The 14,329-nt window shown below is 43.7% G+C and overlaps 1 long non-coding RNA gene across 1 annotated transcript in view; it reads left to right on the top strand.

Annotated features, from left to right (window-relative positions):
• LOC109280370 (uncharacterized) overlaps positions 1 to 14,125 on the top strand; it is a 65,978-nt gene extending 51,853 nt beyond the window's left edge. Inside the window, exon 5 of the long non-coding RNA XR_002086671.2 lies at positions 10,056 to 14,125. This is a non-coding gene — a long non-coding RNA (uncharacterized LOC109280370). The remainder of the gene's footprint in view (positions 1 to 10,055) is intronic.
• Positions 14,126 to 14,329: the final 204 nt, after the last annotated feature.

Here is a 14,329-nt window from a genome sequence, read left to right as displayed (position 1 = left end):
TACGTGAGCACTGTAGGAGGTATAGGGACCCTCCTTCCCCTATAGAGGGGAGCCAAATCACCAATGGGACTTAACCATATACCTTTTAATGAGGAAAACAGTAGTAGGAACATACCTATAAACCAAGGGGTATGGGGGACACTACAACACCCTGAGGGGGCAGGATTCAATAAAGGTTAGGCATTTACATTTGTAGACATATTCATCCAGTTGACAAAAGACTGGTTTAACAAAGTATAAAATACTAACAGCCGAACAAACAATACTGGGTGGTGAAATATAAAAAGGCACAAAATACAAAATGTCAAATAACAAAAGATATAGGGTATAGGTACCTGGAGTGAGGGAAAACATAATGACCTCCTTCCACTGCAACAAGAATTTCTTCCTGTCATTTCAAACACCTCTACTTGGCCCAATTGGGACATGAACTCAGATTTCCTACATGGTGGGCAGAAACTCTACCACACAGCCACCAGTGCTGAGCTTACTCCAAACTGCTAGGGGTTTCAACCTTCCAGGAGCCCCTGCCTCACGTCAAGCTGCCCTGCCTTTTGCTGGAGGAGCAGGAAGCAGAGCTGGGAACCTCTCGGGTCACTGCTCAACCTCTTGCTGGAGCTGGGGAACCTCTCCTGCTGGCTGCAGCCTCTTATAGCGGGATCCTGGAGCCCAGTGGGGAGCCTCTCCTGCCAGCCACATGCCGCGCTGCTGAGGGTCCAACTGCTGCCTGTAGGTCCCACTCCTTCAGGCTCTTCTGGGGCAACTGCTTCTGCCCTGCTGGCCCAGCACTTGCCAGCTCTTTGAAACTCCTTCCTCATGGCCCTTCGCTGGTCTCCTGTGAGTCAGCTGCGCTGCCCCTTTTATCCCCCTCCAGGTGACCCAAGGGGCCATTCAGGGGACATGGAGGGTGAGTCTCTGGGGCCTGACTGGTGAGGAAAGGGAATCCCAAGCCCTCCAATCATTTCTTACCCTTTCAAAACCCCTGCGGCAAATCACCACCAGCAAGCCTATCACACCTACTTGCTCTGGTGTACCACTGTTGTATAACTGTGCTGCTTGTAGCGATGAGGACCACGCTATAAAACAATAAGGTTGATCTACAACCACACTACATTCAACCAGGTTGATCTCAAACCGGTTTCAGCCATTTTCAAACTGGTTTATATGCACTGAATTTCTGTTCTGTTACAGGTTTAGACCAGTTTCTGATCACTTAAACCAGTTCATGTGTAATGTCTGTCCCTAGCCTTCATCAAACTGCCTCTTAGCACAGGACGGAGCGAATGTTAGTGGAAGGAACAGGAGTGTGGCCAGACCACTGCCCCTAACATGATTTAACATTGTTCATAGAACCTTACTTTAAACTCTGCTGTGAATCATATAAGTGTTTGAGCCAATCCCCATTAAAATCAAGGGAAGACTCTACTGGGGAGTTGGATCAGCCCTTTAAGAACATAGGTACTCAAGAACCAGGGGAGTGAGGCACTCAGTAGGTACTCAAGAACCAGGGGGGCTTCACCACCTCTAGGCTGCACAACAGAGCATGAGTGAAGCACAGCTCATCCCCTCTGCACACACTACCCCTGACGTGAGTACAATATAGCTGCCTTGGCTAGTGCTGGGCATGTACCAGCAAACCTGAGACAGCAAGTTTACTGGCAAGTAGCTAGCACTGCATTGACGGATGTTTTAAGGAGTGGCATGTGTGGAGTGCGTGTGCTGTACTTCAAATGTGGCATTTTCTAACACTGTTTGGAGGAAGTATAGATGTGTCCTAAGTGTTCCTTTGCCCTTCTCTCTCTTGAGGTGACTGAACTGCATCTTGCACTGGCTGGGCACAGCTGGGAATCTAGCCCAGTGACCCTATGGTTTTAAAAGTTTTCTAACCCGCAGAAAAACAAGGTTCTGTAACCTTTCTATGGAAGTGGTGGGGCAAAAACCCCTAACTAGTAACTACTGTTAAGATGGATCTTGATCATTTGGGTACCTATACATATACAGCAAGGCTATTCCAGACTTGATTGATCAAGTCTGCTGGAGTGTGGTAATTTCGGCATTCCAGCAAACTCCAGTGTCATGTGTATTACCGTCCCCACGATTAAAAATGGTGGTGGGGGTGCCATTTTAACTAAAGTTCATTTGACAAGCTTTAGTTAAAGTGCCCCTGCCTCCATTTTTCATCACAGGGATGATGATACATGTGACATTCTGGGGGCTTTAATTAAAGCAGCTCTCAGAGCCACTCTAATTAAAGCATTCCTCCCCCTCCATTCCTGGAGCATGTGTATAAACATGCATAAGTGAAAAGGACTACAAGCTGTGGTTGTCTAGAACAGTAGGGGAGAGGATTAGATGACTAAAAATTCTCTGCTAGTTCTATGTTCCTATATTTTCTTCATTGGATTGGGTTTTTGGTTGTAGCTGTGTTGGTCTAAGGACATAGGCAGGCAAGGGGTCTTCAAAGGGAACTTACAAAACACCTTCCATAGATGAGCCTACGAACTTCACTTCCTAAATCTACTGGATACAAAAAATCATGAACTCAATATAGACATTGGTTTTATGACACATTACAACCTGCCTGACATCTGATTCACCAGGTACCTGCCTGACAGCCTCTTTTCTACTTTGTACTCTTTCACTGCACTGTCTCCCTTCAGCCTTTTTTTCTTTGCTCTCTTCCCCCTGCCCCTCCCCCCTCTGCTTCACCTCTCTGCCTCACCTTTTGTCTTTCTAATTCTACCTATTTACATTTTCACTGACATCTTTCCACACTTTTAGCTTCTTTCATTTCTTGGAGTCTCAGAACAGCAGCGATTCCCCATGCCTGAAGAAGGGTGACTGTGCCCAAAAGCTTGCCAAGAAATGTTTTCCAACTACTCAGTTGGTCTAATAAAAGATATCGCATCTATTCAAAGAACCTTGCCTGCATTCATTGCATTTGGAATTTTTCTTCTTACAGCATTTTTTCAGAATCTGTTCTCTTTGCAAAAGACCAGGTTCTGATTCTTATTCCAAGTCTATTTCAGATGCATTTTTTAAAGCTGCTACACCTGCTGGGTGAAATCAAACAATATAAGACCTTTAAAAGCTCTTTCAATAAAGCTGTAAAGGTAGCTAGGATTATGCAATCATCTTGCAAAACAGAGTAAACAGGTTGGGCAAGTTTCAATTTCTATTGTAATTACTCTAACACTGGAAAACATGCTGACACTGTAAACAATAGCTTATTTTCAGAGATAAGAATTTGTTTTACTGTCTAGTACAAATCATTTACAGTGAAACCTGTTTTAAAGGGACATCCAGTGAGCTAGTAAAAACTGGTTGTCTTGTAGATGTGGTTTTTGTTTGTCTAGGAGTATAAAGTATTGTAATGGGAAATTATAAAAGATTCTGAAGTCCTTGTTTATTGAAAGTGGCTCTAAATACAGGTTTTACTGTCAGGTGACATTCTAGAGATGGTTCTGCAAATAGTCATATATAAGGAAGTTAAACTACTCTTGCAAGTCATAGACTTCAGATTCATATTTCCTTTCTGACAAAAGCATTTCTCTCCTCTTTTCTGTGTGGTTTGAACTTATTTTCCCTGCTAGGCACATTTCAGTGGGGAGTGTGTCACTTCAAATTATACTTTAAAGTGTTAACTTAATCAGTAACTTCGATGCTGCAGGAGGAACCAAAAATAATTCAGGTGTGATGTGTTGACTGAGAGGCATTTGAACTGGATTTTACTCTTGGGTTCTTCCATTTACCCACTGACCATCCCTGGACAAGCAAATTAATTGATCGATCTATTTTTCAGTTAACACATCTGCAGACTGGCTGTAATAATATCCACTTGCCTAAAAGGAGTGCTGTAAAAATTAAGTCATCGATATTTGTTAAAATTTGTTGTCATCTACATATAAAACATTCTATATTTTCACTTTCCTTTGCATTGCTAAGTACTGAAAATTCAGAAATCTTGTTATAATGTGTTGTAACAAAGTCTGAATAAACAGATGAAAGCAGAAAAGATGCTGCAATATCAACAGAATAGAAATTTAAGTGTTTATATAAAGAATGTGTGTGCAATTCAATTCTGATCAGGATTTGGCCCTTATTAAGAAAAATAAAGATCTTGGCAATGCTGAAAATGAATTATACTCAGTGTTTGTACTCTAACCCTTTTATGAAGAGACTGATGGAAAAAGTACAGGAGATTTTGCTTTTAATGCATTAAAGAGCTATGAGAGTTGTACTTTATCCCCAGTATTGATAAAGCTTTTCAGAAGCTTATGTGAAAGAAACCAAAGGAGACTTTGCTTTTAAAGATAATCTCTAGGTTAATAATTAGTTAATCAAGAATACCTAATGAATAACTGGAAAAACTGTCTCTCTGCTTAAAAATGGCAGCGTATTAATTCAGGATGTTTTGCAATTAGAAAGGAAAGTGAAGGTTATGTGTACAGCAAAAAAAAAAAAAAAAGAAAGAAAAAAAAGAGGAATTTAACTTTAGGTCAAAGGCTATTTAAAAACTTTTTAACAGCATTGGCTTTAACTGGCCTATGAAGGTCTTTGCCCAACTGAAGACAATGGAAAAACTCCCATTCAAAAAAAATAGGGCCAAGATTTCATCCTCAGGGTTTGGTTCCAAATGAGCTTTACTTACTATTAATTATTTGTATTATGATAGTGTCTAAAGCAGTGGTTCTCAACTTTTTTAGACTTAAGGCACCCTTCCATATCTTTTCAAAATTTAGGGTGCAAACAGAAGTTATGTTTCTCACACGATCATCCCCTTTAAAGTGCTCTACAGCTGTGCACCAACAGAAGTCCACAGCTGCAGAGTGCTTTTAAAAATGCCCAATCATTGGATAAATTAAACCCACAATTAATGAAGACACTCATGAAAAGTAATGAAGGGTTCAGATGAAAGCACTCCAAATTGGAGCACTTTCAGTAACTTCTGCTTGTCCCTGCCCAAGAGCAGGGCTGGGCTGATGTAGCCCAGTCCCAACCCCAGTGCTGTCTTCAGAAGAGGAAGGGGAAAAGGCAGGGGAGGGAGTTGCTTTCTGGGGTTTGCCCAGCCCATGCCGGAGTGGGGGTGGGGCAGTGGATTGGAGCCCAACCAGTGAATGTCTGTTAGGTCAGGGGGATTGCTGTAACTCATGGTGCTTTCTGTGAAGCACCATGAGTTACAGCAGGGAGCTGCACATTTGTCAGTCCCCTTAGTGGCCCCCCCAATTAAAACTAGTATAATATGATTATTAATACTATTACAGTACAATTCCTTTATTATTTAATATGTTATTAATTGATTTGATGAATATCATAATATTATATTCACTCCTTCAGGTGACTGGCAGACAGTGCTAGCAGGCAGCCCTAGGTCTGTCTAGTCCAGTCAATATTTTTGCATAGCAGTGGACTCCCCACAAATGGCTTCACACCATTGGTGGTATCAGGAAACACTAGGGCAAGTTCTTCTGTTAGTTCTCCAGGGTGATCCCCCATTGATTCCAGCCCTGAGGCCCAAAGGACAGAATCTGAGGTCATCCAGATACAGAGATGAGGTGCCAAGCTGCACACACATCATGTGGGGAGTGTCAAGGGAGTAGGAGGAGTAGGGGTTGGGCAAAAGGACACACGAGGTATGGGAGGAGGGAGGAGTAGGCCAAGAGGGTGCTGTGGCACAGTCACTGCTGCCTCTGTGGAGGAAATTATGCCATGCAACTCTGTTACCAGAAGGCACATTAGAATGAAACTGAGAAACAGCTGCAGCAGAAAGGCACACCTGCCTGTATTACATTATGCAGACAGGGGTACTGCTGCTGCAGCTCTTCTCAGTTCATCTCCAATATGACTACATGGTGGCAGCAGCATCTATCTCCAGGCTGCCACTGCTGCAGTGAGAAACTGCCCCACATGTTTTTGCAATTTCTTTTTGCCTTGGCAGTGCCAACGTTGTGGCACCCCTGACAGATTCTCATGGTACCCAGGGTGCTATGGCATCCCAGTTGAGAAGTATTGGTCTAAGGCTCTTGTTAGGCACTGTTATGCTAAGTACAATGAATATGGATATCAAAAAGTTGTTCTCTTCCCTGAATGTATGTCTATGCTATACCGTTATTTGGTGTTAGGACTTGTCTTCACTGCTAAAAAAACCAAACCACCACACACACACACACACACACACACACACACACACACAAAGCATGCTTTTTACTTTTGGGGTAACTAACTCCCCTATCCTAAACATTTAAACATGGTGGAGACTGGCATACTCATTTTTTTCCCACAGAAAGCAACTCCATTTCCCTTGGCAATAAAACTATTGTGCTTGGTCTTCACTGCTTCCATCTGAGGATAGCTCATACTCTGTAGGTCACAGACACATTAACAGGATATCCTGCAAAAATTCGAGCTGCCCCAAGAAACATAAATGTTGCAGACACTGATACAACCTCTTAGAGCAAAGAATGTCTACCCCAACATGAGAATTTGTCTTTATTCCAATCCAGCATAACTGCTAGAGCAAAATAGCTTTTTTCTGGGATGGCAGTTGGTTTGCATATAGTTGTCTGAAGGTGCTTATCTGCAGGCTTAAGGCACAGACAGGGGTACAGCTCCTGGGTCTAACTCATAGTGCTTCACAGAAAGCACTATGAGTTAGACTGATCCTCCCGACCCAACAGACATTAGCCATTGGATCAGGAGGGCAGGAGATCAAGTTCCAATTTGGAGCCAATCCAGAGAGACAGTCTGTGTCTCTGCAGCTTGTCCCCCTAGCTTTGCCTCCTTCCCTCCTGCCCCACTTCCCCTGCCTCCCAGCTCTCATGCTGGCTCAGGGTGGAGAAGGCAGTGGAGGGAGGTCTGTTCTGGGGCTTACCCAGCTGCACTGGAATGGAGGAATTGGTGAATTGGAGCCTCCCATGTCATGGGTGGAGGCCTCCAATCCACCTGCCCCTCCCCCCAATGCCAGCTGGGCAACCCCAAAAATGAGCTCCTTCCATGCTCTTCCTCCCCTCTCATTCAGAAAGCACACCAGGAACAGTGCTGGGCCGCTTCAGCTGAGCCCTGCTCCTAGAAAGTGGAGATAGAAATTACTGAGGGTGCTCCACTTTGGAGTGCCTTCATCTGAACCCTCATTTAACGAGGGTTCAGATTTTTCACAGGATCGGGGCTTTTAGAATGCACTACAGCTGTGCTTTTGTATTTGGTCACAGCTGTAGATCACTTTCAGGGACCAGATCAGACAAAAATTGTCACTTCTGTCTGCGTCTTAGGTTTACCACAAGATAACCAATGTCCTTCTAGCAGTGATGGTAAGCCATTTGAGAGGATTAAAGAACAAATATCTGTAGACTTGACCAAAAATGTCAGCATTAACCAGTGCTGCCTCCAAAGATGTCTCATACATTTAGTTATGGTACTTGGTCAAGATAAAAAAAAAATATATAATGTAGCCATATAAAGCAGTGCATGTAAGAGGGTGAAAAAAAGTTCCAGTGAGGAAAAGTCCAAAATGCTTGCACACATTAAGTACAAAAATATGAAGTAGCAGCTACAACAGATGGGGTAGGGGCACCTTAGGATAACAATTGAATAGTTTTGATAAATGTAATAAGCAATATTAACAGCACTCCAAGTGCCTACCTGTTGCTGAGAATTTAGCTATATTGGGAGATATCAGCTGTAATGGAAGGACTGAAGGAAGACAATAGAGGCAGAGAGAACACACAGAAGTCATTGTGGGAAAATGGGACAAAATCACCAATAAAAGGTTAGCATTGTTAGTAAAGCACCTAGAAGCTGATATGTAAACCAAAGATAAATTCTGAAGAGGCTTAAGACTGAAAACTAGTCCATTTGTTAGAAGTAGTAAGAAGGGAGGTACTAAAGGAAGTATGCAAAGGAGTAGGTGACATAGTTTTGAGTTAGGAAGGAGACAGATCTTTGTAACGGTGTACAATGGATGTAACAGCACAAGACTACATCTATAAAGCAAGAGAAAATGTAATTACAGTAGTTTATCTAGATCAGGGGTGTCCAACCTTTTTGAATGTGGGGCCGGATCATGAATTTTTTATCACCCAGCGGGCCTGCAAGCCATAGATTCATAGATGTTAGGGTCAGAAGGGACCTCAATAGATCATCGAGTCCGACCCCCTGCATAAGCACGAAAGAGTGCTGGGTCTAGATGACCCCAGCTAGATGCTCATCTAACCTCCTCTTGAAGACCCCCAGGGTAGGGGAGAGCACCACCTTCCGTGGGAGCCCGTTCCAGACCCTGGCCACTCTAACTGTGAAGAAGTTCTTCCTAATGTCCAATCTAAATCTGCTCTCTGCTAGCTTGTGGCCATTATTTCTTGTAACCCCCGGGGGTGCCTTGGTGAATAAATACTCACCAATTCCCTTCTGTGCCCCCGTGATGAACTTATAGGCAGATATAAGTTCTTTGAATATAGGCCATATTCAAAGACTTCACAGGAAGCGGTATCACATCAGGAAGCGATGTCACGTGACCTTTGACACCAATGAAGTTGCAGGAAGTGACAATGAAATGGGTCTGGAAGTGTGGTTTAAAATCCAAAATAAAAACAATTTGGTCCGGTAGTACTGTTTTGTTTTAAACAACCCCCTAGCAGTGCTGGAGAGGAGCGTACCACCCTGCTGCACCCTTAATTCCCTGCCTTTGTCTGCATGGAAAGCCACAATTTGCAGAGAGGCAAAAATCATTTTTGAATGCAAAACCTCTGTTGACATTGTGCCGTATTTACTGCAGAGAATTGTTGCAGGGATCTGATTTTTCCCCAGGTTAGCAGACCTTTCTATTACCATGGTTTCATGCCTCCTAGTTTTCAAATACTTGGTTGAAATGCATCATAGATCTTTAATTTCTTATTTGCAGGTGCTCTCTCGGGGCAACATCCAGCCAGGGGTGGGCACTCATGGGCACTTGCATGGCCTGTCCAGTCTGGCCATGGCCTGGGGGCACAAAGGTCAAGGGGCGCCACCTGACCCCACCGTGTCCTCCCTGCCACCTGGGCAGCCTCAAGAATGCTCCCACACCTGCGCGCCTGGGCTCAGCAGCCAGGGAGATGTGCGGGGACCCTACAGGGGGGTGCGGGATGTGCAGGGACACCCCCCTGCTCCCTTTCCCTTGGGGCAGCCCGAGCCCAACCAGCGGGGCTCCCTCCCTCCCTCCCTCCCCGGAGCCTGCAACTCACCACCCCCAGCGTGATGTCTGCGCATGCAGGGGGATGAGGGGAGGCAGGAGCAGTGCCAGCTTCCTGCCCCCACAGCCACAGCAGCAGCAATATCTCCCGTGGGCCCAGCCACAGCATCCCTCTGAGCCAGCGTCTGCACCCCCCGCACCCGTCCGCTACACCATGACCTGCTCCAGCCTGTGCGGCCGGCAGGGACCAGCGTGGGGTGAGGCTGATATGCAAATGAGGAAGGGAGGGGCAGGGCTAGGAAGGGAAACCCTGCAATGAGGGGGGAGGGGAGGAGCCTCACCACGCCAGCAACGTCAAGCTGAAGCTGTGCGTGTGGGAACCTTGTCCTTTCTCCAGCCCTTCAGCAGCCATTAGGAATCTGCTAAGGAGCTGGGGGAGGGACAAGTGGTGGGAACAAATGTAAACAGTATTTACTTTCGTTTCCCATTGCAGCACCTCGGGCCTCAGAAAATGGCTTGGCGGGCTGCATGGTGGCCCGCAGGCCATATGTTGGACAAGCCTAATCTAGATTACTCTGGGATAATAAAAGTAGTAAATAGCATGTTATTTAAGAACAGCTCTGGAATTCCACATTCATTTATAATTGAGCTACAGTTTGCCCCTAGTTCAGAATGCAGGCTACCCTGAGCTCATGCAGTGCAGTTTAAACAGATTGGAGACAAAAGTAGCACTAGAATTCTTTTGTGGCTTATGATTTCTATGTTAGTACATAACATTAAATAGAGCAGGTCTGGGGCTTTGTTGATTTTGCAACCTCCCAATCCCAGCATAAAATACAGGCAATGCAACTGCCTTTTCACATACTGGCATTAACACGGCCTTTGCACTTTTCAGGTTCTGCACCTCCTGTTCTGAAATATCTATGGTGGCTATAAAGAAACTCAGGTATGAACTGAGGCTGAGCTAATATGAACATGATACAACTTCATGATGTATAGCATAGTTTGTGCAGCTAGTGCAGAGCTATTACAACTTAATTATCATATAAGTTATGATAAAATGTGGGAGAATAAAACATGGCAGAGTCAGCTGGAGATAGCATTAGAACAGGGTGACCATTTAGGGTCTCTATGTTCACTGCACATGTAGGGGCAGAATGTAAGAGGTCTTATCTGTGAAGGCCTCCACACACTTCAGGCCCTCCACTGACTCTGACAACCCCTTTCTTTTAGTACAATAAATTGTTTCTTGCAAGAGTGCAGCTCATTTGTGCAGAAGACAAGGGCTTCCTCATGTACTAATCCAAGAACATACAACTTCATCTAGTAAGAAGTACTTCAAACCTTACCACCTTCTGATCCAAATGGAAAACTCGTTTCTTTAATCCAGTTTTCAATTTACTTAAAATAACCCCCCAAACCCACTGTAGGCAATTTCTCCTTGAAAGTAGGGCAATGCACATGACAAATTCTTGTCAATATTTATTATTTACTTTCTCTGTTTATTTATGGAAGATGCTCAGATACCACACTAACGATAACAGGAAGGAGAATCTGAACAGAATAGAAAACAACAACAGCACAGATGTAAAATATAGGTGCAGCTAGAAAATAAGAACCTATTTTCAGAAAATGAAAGAGAGATTTTGACATTTGTTTTCATTCCACAAGGGAAAGAGTCAACTTTTTTAACTTTTCCAGATACAGAGAGACACTAAATAGCCTGCATCCCTGTAGTTGGAGCATGCACTTGAGATGTTGTAGAATTAGGCTCAAATGTCTGATTAAATCTGGGTTTCCCAAATAGGTGAGTGTTGTAACCACCGAGTTGTAGAGCCAGTGTCTCTGGTCCAATAAATAGTTAATTATCTACAGAAAGTCACACAATTCCAGTGAGAAATTTAAAGAGAGACTGAGGCAGCAGTGCCAAGGCAGCCATGTTCCCCCTGTGTAGACAAAGATCTGTGTGCCTGCAGAGATCTGTTTGGTCTCTGAAGCTACAGAGCACTGAATGAGATGCAGTCGAAGAACAAGATACATGGCCATGACAGATCTTAAACAGGGAGTCACTGGCATTTTAATGGATGAGGATGTTGGTGAGACATCTAATTTCAACCCCTGATGTTTGAAAATGCTGGCTCCAACCAGTGGAGGGGGATGGTTTATTATCTATCTTGAATCAAATGAGAGCATTTCCAAATTTCATACTTACTGCTAACTGGTCTCTTTTTTATATTCAACTATATTATTATTAACAATGTACAAAGGAAAGAAAGAAAAGCTCCAGGTAAAATTGCACAGTAAAGAAAACTGGATGGAATTCAACATGTGAAGCACATTTTAAGTGCTAATTAATAGATAAGCTCTACTGAAGATGCAATAGCTTAAAATAGCAAGGCAAGTACTCAAACATAAGAGGCTGTTTGGAATTATCCCTACGGAAGAACTAAGAAGCAACCAAATGAATAAAATAAACAAATCTTTGAGTTAAAAAGCCTGCAGGGACCATTTAAATTCAAGTCAGCACAGATGCCTATTCTGGTTTTAAAGACCAGGACAGATGCGAAGAAACATAAACCTCTTTTTAAAAAAGTTTATTTAAATTAGTTCATTTTCAGAGTCCTTTTCCCTTGAAGACTCCTGATTTCCTAGCTCCGGTTCTCAAGTAAGTGAATCTATTTAAGAGTAAAAGACAGGGAAGCCCATAACAAATTAGTTTCAGTGGAAGTGATCTTTAGAAAGCAGAAAAATCCTGCCGAGAAGCAGGACTACTTCCCATTCTCTTCTTGTAGACCACAACAAAGCAATGGTCTGAAATGTGACCGGGACTCAAATTTTGGCAACTTATGCCTTTCCAAGCAAAGAAAATATATGCCTGCCTGCCTGCCCCTTTATGATTAAGGTGGCCTGGAAAGCTCTTAATATATATAACTTCCTTTTATGTTACAGATTCAGGTGCCTCTCTGAGGACTGGAGAACAAGTGAAATGTCAATATCCTATTAGGGAATGAAAGACTTCACAAAAAAAAATAAGCTGCCAGACACCTAGTAGGGATTATCTGGATAAGGAAAGGGGCAAGCTGAGGGAGGAGATAACGAAAGAGGTGGTCAGAGAGTATTTGCCGTGTCTGAATGAATTCAAGTCAGCAGGGCTGGATGAGCTTTATTCCAGGGTCCTGAAAGAACTGGTAGAGGAGATCTCAGAGCCCTTGGCAATAAACTTCGTGAAGTTGTGGGAGATGGGCCAGGTACTAGAGGACTGGAAAAAGGCCAATATTAGTGCCCCTCTCTAAGGAAAAGGGTAAGGAGGAGAAACCAGGGAACCAGTTAGTCTCATCTTAACACCTGGGAGGTTACTGGAGCATATCCGAAGGACGGCCATTTGCAAGCATCTGGAGGAAGAAAAGCTGATAACAAGCAGCCACCACAGACTTAGGAAAAACAAATTGTGTCAAACCTGATCTTCTTTGGCAAAGTAATTACTTGGGTGGATGAAGGAAATGCTGTGCATATAATGTATCTGGGCTTTAGAGCAAGGCTTTTTACAAGGTCCCCTGTGACCTTCTAATAAATAAATTGGAGAAATGTAGGTTGGATAAACCTACTACAAGGTGGATAGATACCCGGCTCAACAGCCATAAGCAAAGGGTAATTATTAACAGGTCCCAGTCACAATAAGTGGTTTTGAGTGGATCTTACAGGGTCTGTCTTGGGCCTGCTGCTGTTCAACATGTTTATGAAGGATTTGGATGCTGGCATAGACCTTTTTCATGAACAAGTTTCCAGACAACATGAAACTGAGAAGGACTGTCAATACTTTGGAGGATGCAAGCTCAATTCAGAAGAAAAGTTTGGCTAGAGCTAACAGGATGAATTTTGTAGAAAACCCCCCAGCTTTTCTTTTTTTTTTAAATGCATTCCCTCCCCTTCCCCAACCATTCTGACTCTTTCTCTACCTCTCTACTCCCTATAGATAAGTATGAGTGAGCTAAGACATAGGATAAGCTTCAGCATTTTATTTTGGTAGCAAGTTATAGTTGTTTTGTTTTTCTCTTTCTTTATATTGTATAATTATTGTTTATATTGATTTTTACTGTTCTATATTACTGTTTTACTGGTACTATATGATTTAGGCCTAGATATGTAAGTTAGCATAAGTCATGTCAAGTTTCCATTTTGTTTGTCAAGTCTCCATCTTTTTCCCATGCCCTGTTGTGTAACCCATGACTCATACGTACCCCTCCTATGTAACTTGGTTCCTGGATGAATGGGAATGAATGAGAGTGCTTGAGAGACAATGGCAGTAGGTCTAAAAATAGCTCCCTCTGAATGAATGAACCATCAACACCAAAATCTGGACCAACGACCCAGCCATTGGTACCACCCTCAGCATTCAAGAAACAAAAGATGAGGCAAACCCACCATTGTGTCAAGGCTGCACATGCTCAATAAGAATACTTGGAGCCCTTTGGAAGAGGACTGACATTGCCTGGACAGGCCCTTCCCACAGGAAATCAGAGATAGTCTGCCCCACAAAAAGGGGTAGTGAAGACTGACTCCTTGGGATGCCCTCTCCATCTGGACCAGCACCATGCCATACTACCTATCCATCCAGATGTCCTGCCGGCAACCCCCCTCTGGACAACACCTATTTGACAAGGACCCCTTTCCAGCCTGGATAGGTAGCTATCACCCCCACCCCCTAATCAACCAAGGACTTGGACTCTGCTTCTCTTCCCTACCTGGACTCCAGCCCTTCCACCAAGTCTCTTTCTCCTGCTGCCATTGTGTGTGTGTGTGTGTGTGTGTGTGTGTGTGTGTGTGTGTGTGTGTGTGTGTGTGTGTGTGTGTGTCCCCAGCCCAGCCCAGCCCAGCCCAGCCCAGCCCAGCCCAGCCCCTGGCTTGTTTACTTTTCATTCCATCCAGGAAGAGCACACACCAACTGCTGAAGCTTCCTTAGCCTGACGAAGGGTTTTTGAACCTGAAAGCTTGCTTAATAACTATTCTCCAACCATTTGGGTTGGTCTAATAAAAGATATCAAATTCACCCAAGGAACCTTGTCTGCCTGTGTACACCAATAACTTCATGGGGCTGTGTAGTGTGTTGTCTGTTTAATAAAACAGTTATTTGGATCCCGAGTTGGGTTTTGCTTTACTATGGTTTGGCCC

This window comes from Alligator mississippiensis, chromosome 1 (genome assembly GCF_030867095.1).
Source record: "Alligator mississippiensis isolate rAllMis1 chromosome 1, rAllMis1, whole genome shotgun sequence".
In the NCBI taxonomy this organism is placed as follows: Eukaryota; Metazoa; Chordata; order Crocodylia; family Alligatoridae; genus Alligator; species Alligator mississippiensis.
Note: the sequence above shows the minus strand (reverse complement) of the source record. Positions and strands in the feature narration are given on the sequence as shown.